Source organism: Scaptodrosophila lebanonensis, unplaced genomic scaffold, assembly GCF_003285725.1.
Source record: "Scaptodrosophila lebanonensis strain 11010-0011.00,11010-0021.00 unplaced genomic scaffold, SlebRS2 tig00000024-arrow-pilon, whole genome shotgun sequence".
NCBI classification, from domain to species: Eukaryota; Metazoa; Arthropoda; class Insecta; order Diptera; family Drosophilidae; genus Scaptodrosophila; species Scaptodrosophila lebanonensis.
In genome coordinates, this window is record NW_022060538.1 from 16,000,884 (window position 1) to 16,008,998 (window position 8,115).

Below are 8,115 nucleotides of genomic sequence, written 5' to 3' on the forward strand. Positions count from 1 at the left end.
GTCAAATCATAACACTCCTTTAGCTAAGAAAGAGATCTGCAACTTGCACTGCAACTTGGGAGCACTTTTTGGCATCAGATCTTAGACGGCGTGTCTCAATAACAAACTATGGATGACCAAACAGTGAAATGAAAAATTGGTTTGTTGTGGATATACAAATTGCATATACGGCATGTATATCCCAATTCTAAGAGTAATTACTGCGTCCTCACTTGAATTGCAAATACACTACAAATCTTGCGATATCTGTGTAAAAAGCAAAGCAAAAATGAAAAAATGCAAGAGACACTAAGCGAAAACTGAAGCGGCAGTTGTCATAAGTGAAACTAAATCACAAGTGCATGTTGGGACCTGGATGGGTAGTTGGTGAACATGGCGAGTGTGTGGGACAAGGCAGGAGATTAGAGTGGAGTGTTTTACATTTTGTGGCGAGAAAGACTCGCATTACAAGCTCGGACACGACAACATTGATGTATTTGCTGTGCGTGCCACGGAGTCCGGAGACACAGAACCAGGCGCACTGTTCATTGCAAACAAATGGTGAACAGACAAAAGCCGGAATTACAACCACTCCGAAGTTGGTGAGAAATTTATATGCAAACATGGACCATGACGACGGCGGTAGCTGAGGCTGTGGCTGTAGTTGTGGCGATGGCGATGAAGTCCTTGTGGCAGCACATGCACGGACAATGACAAGCAACTCGTGCGTGCATCTGTATCGAAACGGTACTCAAAAATGTTTTAAAAGATTGTGCTGTGGGAAAGGGACCGGCTCTTTCATTGAAACGACTTAATAATTCAATGCAAAACTTGGCGGCTGCTGCTCAATTTAAAAAGTAAACAAAAATTGCTACAAAATGAATTTTTATTATATGCAAATGACCTGCCACAACTGTCATACCATGAGCTGGTGATATTTGAAAGCGCACCCCTACATCCCCTCGAGTCCGCCTTCAACATCAACCTCGCTCTCTTGGTAGCTGACCTGCCCCCTCTACCAGCTACCATCTACCAGCTGGCAACTGCCAACTGCATGCAGCCAACAGCGCGTATGTATGCAAATTTTCATTAAAATTTTGCGGCGTAGCCGCTATGCGAAGCATTTGTTATTTTTGCTGCTGATGTTGCAAATGTTCGGCAGACAAGAGTCAAAAATTGCTGAAACGTGCACTTGTAGCCCACAGACAAACAAAAATAGCAAAAAACAATTAAATTTTGATTAGAAATCACACGTGCTTTGAAGTGCGATATGCTTGCATCGTGCCACGACAAATGAAACGCGCGTGAAAATGTCAAGGGTTCGGAGGCACCTTGGGGAGCTGTCGCAGTCGATTTTCAGCAGCGTCCTAACGAGCAGCGAACAACGGGCTGCGAGATGATAGAAACTGTAAGTGAACCGCCATTGCTCACTGATGTTGTTTTACACACTCTATGTGTGTGTGTGTGTGTGTGTGTGTGTGTTTGTGTGTGTGTGTGTGTGTGTGTGCGTGTGTCTCTTTGTGCAAGTCCGTTTGTTTTATGCAAAACTCTTACTCGTCTCACATTTAGTAGTAAATGTTTTTATGTGTCCGCCGCTGCTGCGCAAAACACTTTAGCACCACTGTGCGACATAAATTCTCAGCGACAATTTTATATCGCCCACATGCCCGTCGAATTATCGAGCTGCGTGTCTTTGTCCGTAGACACACAGGAAAAAACAAATGAGAAGGAGCATCGGAATATGCCAAAATAATAAAAATTAAAGTTCGGACTTATTCTTACCAATTGAGATAGGAACGTCCTACTGTTTTTTTTATTAAAAAGCATCTTCCATATTCTCTATTCCTGACTCGTGACTGATGAAACACCATGAGGTTATTCACTAAAACGGTTTTTTAAACAAACACAAAAAATCATACCCTTACTATTTACAATAAGATATATAAATGATAAGTCGTAAGTAAGAATTTTCACTCTTATTCTTTAAACATAAGCTTTTTAAAGCCCTAGCTAAAAATTCTTCCATTAGAAAGCCAAAGAAAAGAAACGTGTCGAACGAGTGGGCGGGATGGCCTTCTGTATGTCAACCCTGTTAGATGGCGACTATGTCCATACGAGTATAAGGTTTTCCTTTTACCAGTAAATGCACTTTTCCAAGAATGTAAAAGTCGCACGGCATGAAATCAGGAGAATAGAGGGGTTGTTGATGGTTAACAACGATTTTTAGACAAATGTTGATAAATAAATTAGTTTCGGAGTGCTCTAACAACTATGCACAGCCAGTTCGCCATAAACGAGTGTTAGAAGAGAGATGAAGACGAAAGAAATATGTGACGACATTAGGACGACGAAAGGTGCAAGACACATTCCCAAATACATTTACATATTATTAATTTAATCAAATCAAAAGGAACAAATCCATGTCTGCTGAACTGGCTTAATTAAGTTTTTATAAACTATCATATAACATTTCACTTGGCTCTTTCAATTACGTTGAATTGAAACAGGATATTTTTTCTTTCGGTGCAAGTGGGACTGCGTATGTGGCGCATGTGAGATGCAAGCCCAAATAAATAAAATCAGACATATAGTACGTCTATATACAATTTTGATGCCAGTGCCAAGGATCTTTTGACTGATGACATACGCAACGCCCACATCGCCACGTTGCCACACACAAATGAGGTGCACAAAGGGAGTTGACGTAGTTGCGGCGCATAAAAACAACAACAGCAGCAACAATAACGACCAGGTACCACATAAAAATTTGGCACTGCTCAACTCTGTGTGTCTTGAACACACAATGTGAAATTGTGTGTGCGCTCCATTGTGGGCGCAACTCAAAACAAGGCATAAAAGGCGCTTTTAGGTTTGCGAATGAGTCCCAGATTGCAAAAAGGCCAGCAATATGGGAGTTGGGTGTGCAATTTAAATATGCATGTCCAGTTGGTGAAGGCGAAATTGCTAAATGGGCTGGGAATCTTCCATTATTGACACTGCACAATATTGTTGCTAGAGAGAGAGAGAGAGAGGATTTTAAACTCACATTGCACATTCCTCTTTGATTGCCAGATATGCAACCTTATCAATGATTCACCAAATGAGAACTTATAATTTAAAAATGTATACCCTGCACTCCCTCCGTCATAGCCCTTCAATATTCCTGTTCTGGCATTATAAAAAAGTTATAAATGCTAAATTTGAAACTTGGCATACGGACACATATTGACTAACTGGGGGTATTTCGCGATTTCTATGGGAGAGGGGGGAGGGAGGTAAATTCCAAAATACACATTTTCTGGTATTCACATAAGGCATCTTGGACTAAAATTTGGTGTCCGTAGGTCTTATAGTCTCCGAGATATAGGCGATTATACGAATGGAAAATCGGGAAAATAGGGCGGAAAATCAAAAAAATAAAACAAACTTGCGTGACCATATATACGTGAGAATTAAAATTCATCTTATATGAATAATGTGTTTTTGAGTGGTCTAAAGTCCTTTTTCCTGCCAGGTTTAAGTCCAAGTTATTTTGTTTCACTTGCCGGATAAGTCACTTGGAGATTCTTTTTGATGGCTAAGCATAGGCATAGGAAATCTCGTTTGTAAATTATTTAACATGTGTTTACAAGTCAATTCAATATTGGCGATTAATATTAGAGCTTTATAGTCTCCTAAAAAATATAATAAGTCCTTAAAGCTGGGAAAGGAGATCCAAAAACTACATTTTGTTAGAAATCTTTAAGTGCTGCTCATATTTTGCTGAAATTTGAGGATTTAAATTTTATAACAGATGATTCGGGCTTTGTTGCATTCCGTAACTAAGCTTCTTTTTTCAGATTAATGAAAATTTATGAAATGTAATTTTTAGCCAACTGGGTTGCCAGTTGCAAGGCTCATATGCCCAAGCTGCCGCAGTTGTTTCTTCTGCTCGCATTTGCTTTTTTCGGACCTAGGACCCGAAATATACTCTTTAGGATGTGTGTGTGTGTGTGTGCATACACTATATACGATTAGTATGTGTGCGTGTGGGGCACGTCAACAGCACCTGCATGGGTACAGTTTTAAATAATTAAAAGCAGAGTGTTAGCCGGAGCCATGAAATATCTGGCAAGCACTTGGTTTGCAACATGTCAGACGAAACGGACGCATGCCGGCTATGCAACAGACCGTGTTGCTTTGGATGTAAAATGTGCCAGCTAGTCGTAATTGCAACGCCCAGGCTTCAATGCGAGGGAAAAGCCAAAACCACATCCTCCACAGCGTATTTTAGCGTGGCCACCCACATGCTCTTAAACAAACATGGAGTCGGGCAGACACGCCCACACAATCTTAACTACTTTATGCAAGTGCAAGAAAACAAATGAATTTCATTTCCGACAAATTTGAGTTGTGGCAAAAAGATTTGCAAGAAAAACTATGAAAATGGCTTAGCTTAACTTTCCCTGACAACTTATTGTGTGCTTTATTCTTGCATTGCCACGGCAAAGCCGCAACTAATTACAACAAAAATGTCATTAGTTTCAACTTGTCGGCCACACAGCGACAAAAGTTTTCTGTTCATGTTTTGCCACTTAGTGGATACATGGTGTCGCCTCCGGCCACACCCTCTGCCCCCGCTCAGACGAAGCTCGCTGCCTGCCCCACCATTTTTTCCGCGCCCATTCGTTTCCGTAGGATTTTGCAGTCACGTCGCTGCCGGCCGAAGGCCCATTTCCTTAACCATATCCAAGCCTGAAGCCATTCGGTTGGCTCGCTGCCAGCCACGTTGGCTTTTATGGTTGATACAGCAGATACTCTTATAGAGTCATGCATCCTGCAATTGAATGGCCGACTCCGGTGCCAGTTGCCTGTCCATCGACCCACCAACCCACCAACCGACCAACCGACCACCCGCGCAACCGACTCAACAGTTGGCATTGACCACATTAGCGTGCCTCGCCTGCCACGCGAGGGGGTGCAACAGGCAGGGCTCGTTGACAAATGAATTATGTTTCCGTTGCATTTGCAGGCAGGTGCAGCAACAAGTTTGCGATGCAGACTGCGGAACATTCAACGAGCGATGCAATTCAGAAAGCAATAAGCAACTTTTTATTACTTTTTAACAGCTATAAACAATTCCACGAATTCATATTACCCGTATTTCCAGGCCAATTTGGATAAACATTATTGCCAAAGCTATGCTATACGAGAACTTTCTTATAAATAGAAAAATCGTGTTAAAAGTTGCATATTTTACCGAAACAGCTCCATAATTTTGAAACGAGAGATTATCATAAAGACGGTCACTAAGATAAATATAAGCAAGCAAAATATGTAGTTGTACAGGTATTTGTCTCTACTTTGTAATAAATAGCTTAATAACTAGATCTGAAAAGAACTGATATATATTTTTTCATCTTATTCGATTGCTTTATGCAATGATATATCTATGCCTGAATCAATTTTAATTCAATCTCAGTTATGAAGAACAATGATTTGCAAAAAGTTGAGTCCAGTACTAAGAACACTAAACACTGTTTAATATAACTACTATAAGCAAACAAAGTTGTGCGAGCTGCACTCTTAGAGACCCAAAACTAGAAGTAGCCCAAGGTAACACTACGTGGCACGAGCAACACGCACGAAAAACACGCACAAAAAACACGCACGAAAAACACGCACGAAAAACACGCACGAAAAACACGCACAAAAAACACGCACGAAAAATTTTCGTCAAAAACACAAAAATAACAGGACCTTCATAGACAATTGCAAAAGCTCGAATTATTTCTGCATATTCATGAGTTACTATACATATCTTAAATATTCCATGCATTTGAATGTTTTGTTTTTAATTGTTTAGTAAACAAAAATACTTAATTTGCCTGTTTATTTTTTTGATTATAAAATAATAATGGAACAACAAATAAATAACACCTACGCTGCGTTTTTCCAAAGGGCGAGGCCACGACATTTAAATTAAGTTGAACTAAAGGACGATGCTTTAAAAATAATAATTTATGCATACAGTCAACCGAAAAACTCCAAATAGTGCGAAATAATAATGAATGTATAGTCAACTGCAGATTGCGAAATACAAATATATATACTCTTTACATAAAATGTACAAGAGTATATTAGGTATGCGGGAGCTGAAAATGTAACAGGCAGAAGGAGGCGTGGCAGACCCCACAAAGTATATATATTCTTGATCCGCATGACAAGACGAGTCGATCTAGCCCTGTCTGTCTGTCTGTCTGTCTGTCTGTCTGTCTGTCCGTCTGTCTGTCTGTCCGTCCGTCTGTCCGTATGAACACCTGGATCTCAGAAACTATAAGAGGTAGAGACACCAAACTTTGCACAAAGATGCGTTATGAGTGTACGCTGTGCAAGTTTGATTTATTTTTTTGATTTCCCCCCCCCCCCCCCCCACTTCACCACTACGGGGGTTTTCACGATTTTCCATTCGTATAATCGCCTATATCTCGGAGACTATAAGATCTTTGGACACCAAATTTTAGTTCCAGATGCCTTATGTAAATACGAAGAAAATGTGTATTTTGGAATTTCCCTTCCACCCCCCACTCCTATGCAAATCGCGATTTTCTCTAAATCCCGTGATTTTGAATTTTGGAAATACCCCCAGTTGGTTATTATGTGTCCGTGTGCCAAGTTTCACTATGATAGACCGATTTAACAAGAAGTTATAGCCATAAATATATTTGCTGCTGCAGCGCTGCTCAAGCGCTGCCCGTGGCTGTTGATGCTGGTGCTTTGGTTGACTGTGAACATGCTTACACAAACACGAATATACGAGCTATACATACATACACTCACATAGACGCAATTGCTTTGTATATGTGCAATTATACACCCTTTACGTGAGGTCGAATACCAAACGAGTTAAGATCGATCAAAAATTTTTTTTGTAAGTCTCTTACTTTTTTTAATTTCTATAATTATGCTAAACATATGTACAGAGTATTTCAAAGTCGGGACTGCACTTCATATTAGGCAGAACTGGATAACTTAAGCCCCAATTGAGAAATGATTTTATCCTGCTAAAATTTCATCGAAGATTAAGCTTCATTTTAGTCCACTCGAGAAGTTATATATTTATTTTGTAAAGCAGTAGATGGATATGTGAAGAATGTATTAAGACAAGACCACTAATTCCTTATATTGAAGATTTGTATTAGTTGTGTTAAGAGGGCAGGCACGACAGCCCTCTTACCCAGCCCCACCCACATTATCAACTATGCACAACTAAGGTCGCTGCTGCTTGCGTGTTGCCATTGAGAAGAAATATTTAATCGAGCAATGGCCTAGACATTTTCCAGCGCGAACAATTTTTCACTTTGATGCACTTTTCTATTTACTCGTTTATCCCCACCTCCAATAAATACCTCCAGCAGCATGCGATTTCATTTCGCTCTTGTTGCCCCAGTTTCGGTCGGACGCTTTAATATTTAAAAAGACAATGCCACGCGTTGCGTTCACTCGATCAAAATGATTTATAGTATATATATTTCAGCCCAAATTCCCAACTAAATGCACTTCTGGGGCGTCGGTGCAGGGCAAGTGCACTTAAGACGACGTCAGGACAATAACGATGGCAGCTCTGCCTTTATCTATTTTAACAGCAGCCCGCACAGCAGCGCCGTTTTGACAAGCAACCCAAATAGTTTTAGAACAAGAATGCCGAGAGTAGAAAGGGCGGGTAACATGCAAAATCAAACACGGGCTTCTGCCGCCCAGAGTTGTGGGTCGCCAGCTTCTCTAGTCGGTCTATCTATATCGTAGGCGCAGCAGGAAGTATCCTAGTGTGGGGCGCCATTTCGAAACTTATTTTTTACAGCTAGTGGGTGCGTGTGGGTGCGTGTGGGTGTGGCTGTGTGTGGGGGAGTCTGTGTGTTTAAGGCACTTTTAGCACAATCCATCATTACAACAAATGCAGCTGCTGTTGCGTATCTAGCAGTAGGTTACAGCCAGCAGCTTGCTGAGCTGCTTGAGCCACACAGCGACAATCTTTTTCAATTTCCTACAGAAATCGAGCGTTGATAGCAAACATTTCGTTTCCTTCTCTTTTAAATGTCAGCAAAGTTTACTTGTATGTGTAGGAAGAAGAAACAAATGCAAACACAGCTGAGAAAA